Genomic DNA, 11,850 nt, shown 5'->3' with positions numbered 1-11,850 from the left:
TGTTCTCATAGAAATCTCAACATAACTCTAGTATGGGATATTCGTACTGTAAGAACAGACGTACAGATATGTTACTAACCTCGTATTAAATTTAAAATTTTGAGGGGGAGTATCAGTGTACTTTGGTCCTAAACGGTGGACTCGAACCGTGTTTCTCTCCCCCGGAATTATGTCGGAAATTCCGACATCAATTACTAATCCCTGACGTACCTAGTTAAAATGGTTATGTCAGGTATTTACTAATAATTCTAACATTATTAAATTTATCAAAGAGAAGTGTACCAAAAGATTCCCACGCAACCATGGGAAGTGTTGCGTCACCCAAGTGAGCAAGGTACTTAATGTTTCTCCCAATGAACATAATGTTTCCAGTCTTTGGGTTAAAATACGAAGAAAATTATTTATCAAGATTAGATATAACAATAAATTATGAATAAATAAGCTTCTTCCTCCTATAACTGATAAGTAAATCTGAGCAACTGGACACGTCCAGGACATATGCTGAAAGATGGGGCAGGTGCAGGTTATGCCACACAAGTGTGCACATGCTTGCCGAGAGGTGCGGACACACTAGCTCTCTTAAAGAATTGACGCCATAATTGTGTACTTACCAACGCTATTGTACTAGTGTTCTGACATAAGTAACAAATACAACTTTCCTGAGCCTCACAATACAGGAAGAACAAGATTTCACCCAACTGTCGAGCTCTACCTTAAGGAAAGTATCGGATCCGAGTATTCGTCATAAGTTATGTGGTATTTACATTTTTAGTAGGCAGTACCCGGTTATGATACAGGTGCAATAAACAAACTGGGTAAGCCATAATATTAATGCTTACTCATTTTCCTTGAATATATTTTGTGTGTTGATAACAGCACACTACTCGACATTTAATCGGCAGGCAATGTACCAGAGAAGGACGTCGGATCACCTGTAGTGTCACGAGGATATGCCAGATCACATGTAGTGTCACGAGGTTACTCCAGATGTTATTACCTTGCCTACTAGCCGGATTCTTTGTCCACAGTTGAAGAAAATCTAGGACCTAAGACTAGGCCATTTACTATGTTGAAGCTAAAACCCTTTCTCCAAACAGACAGTATGTTTTAATACTAAATGTAATAAGTACATTCCTGACTACATAATTACACTTATTACATAGTACATAATTACACTTATTGTGCTGTTACATTTACCTCCCCATATATTCTCCTCATTTTCTGTTAATACACTCAAAATTTCAACGCATCCTCCGATTAGACAGTGTGTTTTAATCTTCTATACAAATAAAAATGTAAATGTTCGTTTGTTCAAAATCACTAATCTTCGAAAGTTCTTCACCGATTGCTTTGAAATTTTGACACAACTTTCCATTCGCATCCGAGCTGGCTTTCATATACATACTATATAGATGACACGTTTGTGACAGGAAAAAACTTTTTTTTTTAAACTGTAATTTTCATGTTAGGGAAAACTTCGAAACCTGTTTACTGAATACTTTGAAATTTTGACACAACGTTCCATTTGAATATATGCTTTTTTGTATATACCTACTATATTGATGCCACACTTGTGGCAGATAAAAACACGCTTTTTTGAAAAACAGTGCCATCTGTTGCACGTAGCAGCAACACTATACTACATGTTACAATTCCATTTAAATGTTTTCGATTGCATTAATAAATGGAATTTTCATAGATTTCAATTTATTTTTATTTTGATTTCATTATTTTGTGTGACATTGCACTGAAATTGAGCTGTGTTGTTTACCATACCTTTCATTTCATGAGTATAAGTATAGATGCCACAGCTGTGAAAGGTAAAACCATCCTTTTTTTTTTTTGCACGTAAGAGCAACACACGCTATAATAAATATGTTACAATTCAATTTTCATGATTCTGATTGCATTGATAAATTGAATTTTCATAGATTTCGATTTATTTTTATTTTCATTTAATTATTTTGTGTGACATTGTGTTGGAATTGATCTGTGTTGCTTACCATACCGTTCATTTTGTGAGTATAGATTCTTTCTTTCTTTTTTTTCTTTTTTCATTTCGTTTTTTTATCTGCTTTTCTTATTTTTCAGTGATGTGAACATCAGATCATTTGATGTTCTCAATTTTCTGATGGGAACATCAGATCATTTGAGAATGCATCGAACGAGGGAGTGGGGAATGGTGAGAATGACGACGGGATGGGGGTTTGAGGGGACTGGGAAGGGGGGTAATGATGGGGAGGAAGAGGGGACGGGGGAGTTGGGGACGGGGGAATGGAGAATGGTGGGGAGGAATAGGGGACAGGGGAGTGGGGGATGGTGAAGAGGAAGAGGGGCAGGGAAGGAGAAGAATGTAAGGGACGAGGGGATGGGGGAGGGAGAGTGGGAGATGTTGGGGAGGATGAGGGGACGGTGGAGTGGAGAATGGTGGGGAGGACGAGGGGATGGTGGGGAGGATAAGGGGACGGGGAAGGGAGGAATGGTGGGGAGGACGAGGGGATGGGGATGGTTGGGAGGATTAGGGGACGGGCGAGTGGGGAATGGTTGGCTGGTCGAGGAGAGGAGACATGGTGGGGAGGTCTGGGGGACAGGAAAAGATTGTTGTGGCTGGGTACAGCTAGTACTAAATACAATAAGTACATTCCTTACTGTCTGCATAGTATATAAATGCACTTAATTGTGCCGTTACATTTACCTCCCCATATAGTTTCCCATTTTCTGTTAAGACACTTAATTTTAGGTTGAAGTTTTCATGTTAAATTCTATGCACACAAAGTTTTATATATAAAGAATTTCTTTTTCAGTTTTATTAAACAATGGAGATTTTATACAAATTTTGAAAATATCCTTAGTTACTTTATAATTTAGTGAAATATTTTAGTTTTGTTTTATTAGTTTGATAAAACTGTAATATCAATGTAGCTATAGGTTAAGTACTAATTGTAATTAAAAAGCAATATAATGCTTGTCCTCTTACAGTAAGAAGGTTAGGTCATGGTTTTCTATACAGCTTTTCAGGCAAACTAATATTCACAATATTTTGGTGCAATTCTGGCGATTAAGTGTATTTATGTACTATGCCGATGGTCAGGATTGTACTTATTACATTTAGTATTAAAACGTACTGTCTATTCGGAGAACGGGCTGCAAAACGTTTTAGACCGACTTTGTAGTGCTCAAGTCTATATACACAAGATTTAGATATAAGGAATTTCTTTTTCAGTTTTGTTAAACAATAAAGATTTTATAAACATTTTGAAAATATCCTGAGTTACTTTATAATTTATTGAAAGACTTTAGTTTTGTTTTATTAGTTTTATATAGTTTTATTATCAATATAGCTATAGGTTAAGTACTAATTGTAATTAAAAGCAATAAATGCTATTTACTTGCTTGACCTCCTACACTCCCAAAGGTTAGGTTAGGTCGCGGTTTTCTATACAGCTTTTCAGGCAAACTCTAATATTCACAATACTTTGGTTCAATGCTGGCGATTAAATGTATTTATGTACTATGCCGATGGTCAGGATTGTACTTATTACATTTAGTATTAAAACGTACTGTCTATTCAGAGGATGGGCTGCGAAGCTAAGAATTCAACTGTTAACTTACTAACGTGTAATTAACTAATCCTTGTAGTCTTGTTATCCACCTCAGGTGATGTAGATTACGAAATTCAACCTCCCCACCGCTCAAATAGTGTGAAGTGGGCAACACTTGGCAGGAACGTAACTTAAACCTACAGTCCACTTAACTAACTTAAAATTACAGTACATTTATCAATCGCTAATTGTTTACATTATATAACGATCATATATATTCCTGGTAGGATATTCCTCCACACTTGCAAACTCCACTGATCTTGTTAGCACTTGTGTTTGGTGGGTCTTGGTTAACACGGTAGACTGTGGGGTATACCTCTCAATAGGTATCCCGCTCAACTCATGTCTTTTACATCTCTGCCTCTTCAACTTGGCTGGAAGCTCCGAGGGTTCTCCAGCTCTGTTGGAGTGGATAAGAGACCTCCAAAAAGTCTGTTGCCCACCGACTCGACACTACACTTGCCCCAAGTGCAACCCTTCCTCTGGCCAAACCCAATCCATCCAGTGGTCGACCCCAAAGACAAAAATATCAATTTTAGAATGCTGTTCATTCAGAATTTTTTTTTCATACATAGATTAATACTGTTATAATTTACCTGAATTTATACCTGGGGGGTGGCACTAATACTAGTGGCTTCGAAGAGGAAGCCACTAGTATTAGTCGGAAGGAACTAAGGAAGTCGGTAGCTTGTTAAGGTCCCTCAATTTGCCTTGAGGATCTTTTCCAGCTGCTTTTTAAAACCCAGCAGAATTTTGGCGTTTGTGGTTTCGGCGGGTAGACGGTTCCACGAGTTTACAACCATATGGCTGAAAAAGCATCTCCCGTTTTCTGTCTTACATTATGGTTTGTTGAGCTTGAACCTGTTGCTCCTCGTTCGTGTTGCATCTGACCTTCTGAATCAATTATCCGGATCGACATCCTCCAAATTGTTCAGTATTTAAAAGGTTTCGATGAGATCTGCTCCTGTCATGCCTGGTTTGCAGTGTTGTTAGACCAGTGAACCTCAACCGTTCCTGACACGTGAGAGGACTAAGCTTTGGTGTGATTTTTGTTGTCCGGTCTTGAACTTTCTCTAGAGCAGCTATGTCTTTCTAAAGATAACGTCTCCATGCCTGGATGCAATAATCCAGGAGGGGGCGCACCAGAGACTTATACAATTGAACGACTATTTCTTTTCCGTGAAGGTAAAGGTATGCTTGATTATTCCCAGTGTTTGGTTCGCTTTTTTTTTTGTTGCCGTTCCCACTTGCTGTGCAACGTTTAGTGAATTGATGAATTCTGACTCCAAGGTCCTTTTCTTCATCTATCTGTTGTAAGGTAGTTCTGAAAGTTTGGTAGTTGTGACATGGATTGTTGTGCTCTACATGCAAGGTCTTGCATTTATCGACATTAAACAGCATTTGCCAGTCATCTGACCATTTGTAGTTCATGTAGATCTCTTTGTAAGGTCTTAATATCACCTTCACTTCCCACATTACCATAGATCTTAGTGTCGTCTGCATATTTCATAATGTGGTTTGTAATATTCTCATCTATGTCATTCATGTATAAACAAAAAGTGTTGGCCCCAAAATGAACCCCTATGACTTAGCACATTTCCCCAATTTGATTCATTCCCATTTAACACTACCCATTGTTTTCTATGTTTTAACCATTGTTTTACCCATTCGAGTATTCTCCTACTTATTCCATGTGACTGCAATTTACTTGTCAGTCTCTCATGAGGTACCTTGTCAAAAACATTAGCAGAGTCCATGTAAGCTTTATCTACCGGAAGTCCCTTGTCTGAATACCCAGTTACCGTTTCCAGAAATGTGAGCAGGTTAGTAAGGCAGGATCTATTTTTAACAAACCATGTTGCGTTGATTTTATAAGATTGTTCTTGGTGAGATGTTGTTTGATTCCTTCCCTTAGTATTCTCTTCATGAGCTTGCAGATGTGAAATGTCACGCTGATCGGACGGTAGTTTCCTGCCGAGCTCTTTCTGCCTTTTTTGAAAATAGGGGTAAAATTTGCATATTTCCAATCAGAGGGGAACTATCCCTTGGTACAGGAATTTTCTGATAAGGAGTTTCAGTGGCATGCATAATGCATTTGCCAGTTCCTTTACGACTTTAGATTGAAATCCATCTACACCTGAGGTTTTTAAGTCTTTTAGTTTGTCAATGCTCTTCCTGATGGTTTCGTATGTAATGGGTTTATACCTAATTCACTCTCTTCACTTCCTTGAAACATTTGTGTGGGTGATGGGATGCCGTTCAAACTTTCTAGTGTGGACACTTATGTAAAGTATTCATTCAGAGTGTTCGTTGCTCTTTTATCATCCAATATAACTTGGTTAGTCTCATCTTTTAAGGGTCCTACAGAGTTCTTTGTTTTGGTTTTACTTCGTATATATGTATAGAATAATTATGGATCTTCCTTCATGTTGCTTACTATAGTGGCTTGGAGTGTATGAAGTTAGGAGTTCATTAAATCTTTTTGCCAGGTGATAGGTTGGAGTTGGTATTTGGCTGATTATTGGGCATAGTGGGTCACCTGGTTTGTGTGTCTTAACATTGTAATAGGCATATCCTATGGCAATGTTAAGACATCCTATATTCGTTAAGACTTAACGAACTCCTAACACCATACACTCCAAGCAACTATAGTCTACACTCATCAGCAGATTTCCTAGAATAAATCAAAACTACTCAGCCCGATGGAATCATTGCTTCCCTGGACGTCGAATCCCTATTTACCAACGTCCCAGTCGACACAACCAAAGGAATGATACTGGACAGAGTATACAGAGACGAGAGCACCCCCAAATTAGACATACCCGAGCCACACTTGAAGAGTCTTCTCGAGGCATGTACAAAGGAAGCCCCTTTCATCAGTCTACAAGGAGACATGTATCTACAAATAGACGGAGTAGAAATGGGCTCCCCCCTTAGGAGTTTAATTTGCGAATTTTTATTTGGGAACCTTCGAAGACAGAGTCTTCAGTAGCAGACAAAAACCAACTGTATATTGCCGTTATGTAGATGACATATTCGTCACAGTAAAAGACTCAGACGAACCAATTGATCTAAAAAGTCATCTAGAGAGAGAGAGTCAGTATTCTGATTTACACATGAAAATAGTGAAAATAACAGTCTGCCATTCTTGGACGTACTAATAACAAAAACAGGAACCTCTTTAAGCACAAACGTATATACTAAGCCCACCAACATAGGATTATGCCTGGACGGTAGAAGTGAGTGCCCCCCAAAGATACAAAGCCAGTGTTCTCAATGCTTACATTCGTCGAGCGCTTACCCACTGCTCCGAATGGAGCAACGTGAGTAGAGAGTTTGAAAGAATAACACAGGTATTGTTGAACAACGGATATAGCAACAAGGAAATAAACGTTGCTATAAGAAAACACTTGGACCGATGATATAATCCTGAACCTAGAACAGAAACCACAATACCTCCAATAAAATTATATTACAAATCAACCATGCACAGTGAACATAAAAAAGAGGAAAGAATAATGAAAGAAATAATCCGTAAATGAGTAAAAAGCACTACTCCTAACCAAAACATAGACCTGATTATATTCTACAAAACCAAGAAGACTTCCGAACTCCTTATCAAAACAAGCCTGAAGCCGACGGAGAACCCTCTACAGCAGTCAAGCGTTGTATACATGTATACTTGCCCCCACGAAGGATGTAACCTTCAATCTAAGAACATAGGTATGACGTCGACCAAGGTGACGAGGCGTTTTACCTGTCATCTTCAATCCGGTGCCCCCAGGAATCACATGAGGCAAGCCCATGACATCACCCAAACAAGAGAAAAGTTGAACAAGAATACCTGTATAATAGACAAAACCCAAGATGTAAGAAGATTACAAATTCTTGAAGCAGTTCACATAAGAATAGTACAACCTACCATGAACACCCAAATCACGGAACTATTTACTCTACCCACCATAAGAGTAAAGACAAGACCGGAATACAACGATGCCAACACAGAAGACACTGTTCAACATAACAGGCCTATTACACCTGATTAATCTTTGTATGTGCTTCATCCTCAATTTATCACCTATGTATCCCCCTTGTCTTTTCCTTTATTGTACTTGTTTTATCACCTGACCCCATACTGATATAAATAACCGAGCTTTGTAATTTCTTTTCACTTGAGAATGAACCATGGAGGTTCGAAACGTTGTGCAATTTTGTATTTATTGTAATATATTCTTCAATTATTCAATTCTTTTCTTCACCTAAGAACAACATGACTTTTGGTGAACTCCTCTTCCAGCTGAACCCTGATGCAAGAGCATTAATAAGAGGGATAGAAGCACTAAATCAGAAAATAGTAAATACGGCAAATGCTGTCATATTCAATGAGACATGCATAAAAGAAAAGCTGCTGCCACTATACAGCAATATATATATATATATATATATATATATATATATATATATATATATATATATATATATATATATATATATATATATATATATATATATAATTATGGATCTTCCTTCATGTTGCTTACTATAGTGGCTTGGAGTGTATGAAGTTAGGAGTTCATTAAATCTTTTTGCCAGGTGATAGGTTGGAGTTGGTATTTGGCTGATTATTGGGCATAGTGGGTCACCTGGTTTGTGTGTCTTAACATTGTAATAGGCATATCCTATGGCAATGTTAAGACATCCTATATTCGTTAAGACTTAACGAACTCCTAACACCATACACTCCAAGCAACTATAGTCTACACTCATCAGCAGATTTCCTAGAATAAATCAAAACTACTCAGCCCGATGGAATCATTGCTTCCCTGGACGTCGAATCCCTATTTATATATATATATATATATATATATATATATATATATATATATTATATATATATATATATATATATATATATATATATATATATATATATATATATATATATATATATATATATATATATGTTTCATTGAATATGACCGCATATTCTGTATTTATTATTTTCTGGTTTAGGGCTTCTATCCCTCTAACTATTTTCTTAGCGTCAGGGCTTAATTGAAATAGGAGTTCTCCAAAACTCATTTTCGTACTTTTAAGGTGAAGAAAAGAAGTGATTTACTATAGAGTGTATTACACTTATTTGTATAATTTGCACGACGTTTCGAACCTCCATGGTTCATTCTCAAGTGAACAGATCTTACAATACTAGTTGATTTTATACCCGCATTAGGTCAGGTGATAATACAATGAAGGTGAAAACATGGGGGGATACATAAGGGATAAACATAGGGACTGCAGAAGGCTTATTGGCCCATACGAGGCATCTCCTATCTAAACACAAAGATTAATCCAGTGTAATTGGCCTGTTATGTTGGACATTGTCTTCTGTGTTGGCATCGATATGTTCTTGTCTTGTCCTTACTCTCATGGTGGGTAGAGTAAATAGTTCCGTGATTTGGGTGTTCATGGTAGGTCGCTCTATTCTTATGTGAATTGCCTCAAGAATTTGTAATCTTCTTGAATCTTGGGTTTTGTCTATTATGCAAGTATTCTTGTTCAACATTTCTCTTGTTAGAGTAATGTCATGGGCTTGTCTCATGTGATTCCTAGGGGCACCAGATTGAAGATGGCATGTCAAACGCCTCGTCAGCTTGGTCGACGTCATACCTATGTACTTACATTGAAGGTTACATCCTTCGTGGGGGCAAGTGTACATGTATACAACGCTTGACTGCTGTAGAGGGTTCTCCGTCGGCTTCGGGCTGTTTTTGATAAGGAGTTCGGAAGTCTTCTTGGTTTTGTAGAATATTATCAGGTTTATGTTTTGGTTAGGAGTAGTGCTTTTTACTCCTTTACGGATTATTTCTTTCATTATTCTTTCCTCTTTTATATGTTCACTGTGCATGGTTGATTTGTAATATAATTTTATTGGGGGTGTTGTGGTTTCTGTTCTAGGTTCTGAATTATACCAACGGTCCAAGTGTCTTCTTATAGCAGCGTTTATTTCCGCGTTGCTATATCCGTTGTTCACCAATACCTGAGTTACTCTTTCAAACTCTCTACTCACGTTGCTCCATTCAGAGCAGTGGGTAAGCGCTCGACGAATATAAGCATTGAGAACACTGGCTTTGTATCTTTGGGGGCACTCACTTCTACCGTTCAGGCATAATCCTAATATATATATATATATATATATATATATATATATATATATATATATATATATATATATATATATATATATATAAATATAAAAAAGGGAAGGGAGTACCACCTCTGGCTGGAAGAAGGGGGACCCATAGCCTCGGAGGAAACCACACATAACGCATTGGAGGGAATGTGGGTCCCCTCCAATACAGTTTCTGTTTGCTTTTCTCCTACCACCCCCTTCCCTTTTTTTTTTTTTTTTTTTTTCCTTTATTGTGTATTTAAAGGTTACAAAACATACAAGACAAATGCCTAAAGGTTATGGATCTCTTGAAGCTCCTCCGCTTCTGGACAGGAACCGAGGACGCAGCAGGCATTTCCCCTCTGGATCGCCACACTGAGACGCTGAAATAAAAAACTGGAAGCCCTTGGGTCTCTGGTGACGTCAATGAGCTTGGACCCCAATTCCTTGAGAAATCCCAAGGCACTCTTGCCCCAGGGGCCATGCGTCTCAGACGCTATGGGAACAAAGAGGTATTGACCTTCCAGTCGCCTGTACTTGAGTGATTTTGCTGTTTCCCTGTGGTTGGCCGCCCCACCTGCTTGATCAGCTCCGAAGTGTACATAGGTGTCAGCCAGGGTGGATACACATGTGTAGTCCCACACCAACTGTCTACCCTCCTTCCATGAGTATATGGTGATGCCATCAGGGCGAAGTGCTGGGAAATCCGGGTTTTGGACCCCTAGGATGCGAGGTTCTCTCTCCGCTGGGCACCCAGCTGAGACGAGGCTTCTCTTGATGATGTCATTGACCTCGTTGTGTCTTGCATGCCAGCCCTTTGTGCTTCCGCAATGCAACCCATGCAGTCCGTATTGGTCTGCTTCCACCCTGTTGCAAATACACTTGTATTCAGTGTGAATTGGGGCACCAAGGCGGAGGGCCACTGCTACACGAAGGGATTCTGGATCTAGGCGCGTGCCCATTGCAGACATGGGTACTGCCAGGAGGAAGTCTCCTGCATGGGGGGCACGCACTGCTCTGAGGCGGGCTTTCTCCTTGTCTGATGTTGCGACGCTTAGCATGGCATCAGCTACTTTTTCCACTAGAGGGTGGTCCCAGCCGGACTGTTTGTGTTGTTTTGTTGGCTCTATAATGGTTGCTGGGGCTGCAAGAACATTCCACTGATTTGAACATTCAGTGAAAGCAGGATCGTGTATTCCTGCTGAATCTCTCAGGGTTGCAGGTAAAATATCTCTGACGAGGTCGTGCGATGCATGAGAGGAGGAAAGGAAGGCTGGTAGAGCAATTTGGGAGGCTGTGCGGACACCAAGGCCGCCGAGTCTTACAGGAAGGGTTGCTTGCTCCCACTGAGAGTCGTCCAATGGCAGGTTCAGGACTTTCACCAGCATGGACCTCAGAAGGGTGTCATACACATTTAACTTCGGGCTGCTGTAGGATGGAGAACATCTCAGAAAGTAGGTCAACTTAGGGAGAGACAGGCATCTTGTAAGGAGAAAGAGAGCATCATGGGCATCGATCTTGTCAATCCTGTCCTGCATTCTCTTTAGGTCAGTGATTTTAGCAGCCAGGACCTCCTCGATTGCTCGTGGGCCAATGGGGGCACCCAGGAGAGTGCAGTCCGGTGGCTCGACAACGAGAATGTCTGGAAGAGCATTTTGTATTTGCCCAGTGATGTCTGGGTTGCGGGAGATTATTTCACATTTGGATGCATTGAGAATGAGGCCTAAGGCTGCTCCCTGCTCCTGGATTTTCCTTATATCCCCCAAAATGGTTTCCGGAGTTCCAGCTAGAGTGCCATCATCCAGGTACCAGATGTTTAGCTCGCTTGTCAGACTATCAGTGACCTCTTTGATAGCTAGACAGAAAAGGAGGGGGGCTAAGGGGTCACCTTGTTGGACACCTTCACAGGAGTTTATTTCATGCTCCCCAAAAAGAAGCTTAGAGTCCCCACTGTAGCACGATCGGATGAATGGGTAAAGGGGACGGAAATGGTTGTGTACAGCCCTGAGGACAGCATCTCGTCTGACTTGATTGAAGGCATTTTTGAAGTCAAGCTTTACTAGTGCCTTCTGGTCCGGG

Source organism: Procambarus clarkii, chromosome 16 (genome assembly GCF_040958095.1).
Source record: "Procambarus clarkii isolate CNS0578487 chromosome 16, FALCON_Pclarkii_2.0, whole genome shotgun sequence".
In the NCBI taxonomy this organism is placed as follows: Eukaryota; Metazoa; Arthropoda; class Malacostraca; order Decapoda; family Cambaridae; genus Procambarus; species Procambarus clarkii.
Note: the sequence above shows the minus strand (reverse complement) of the source record.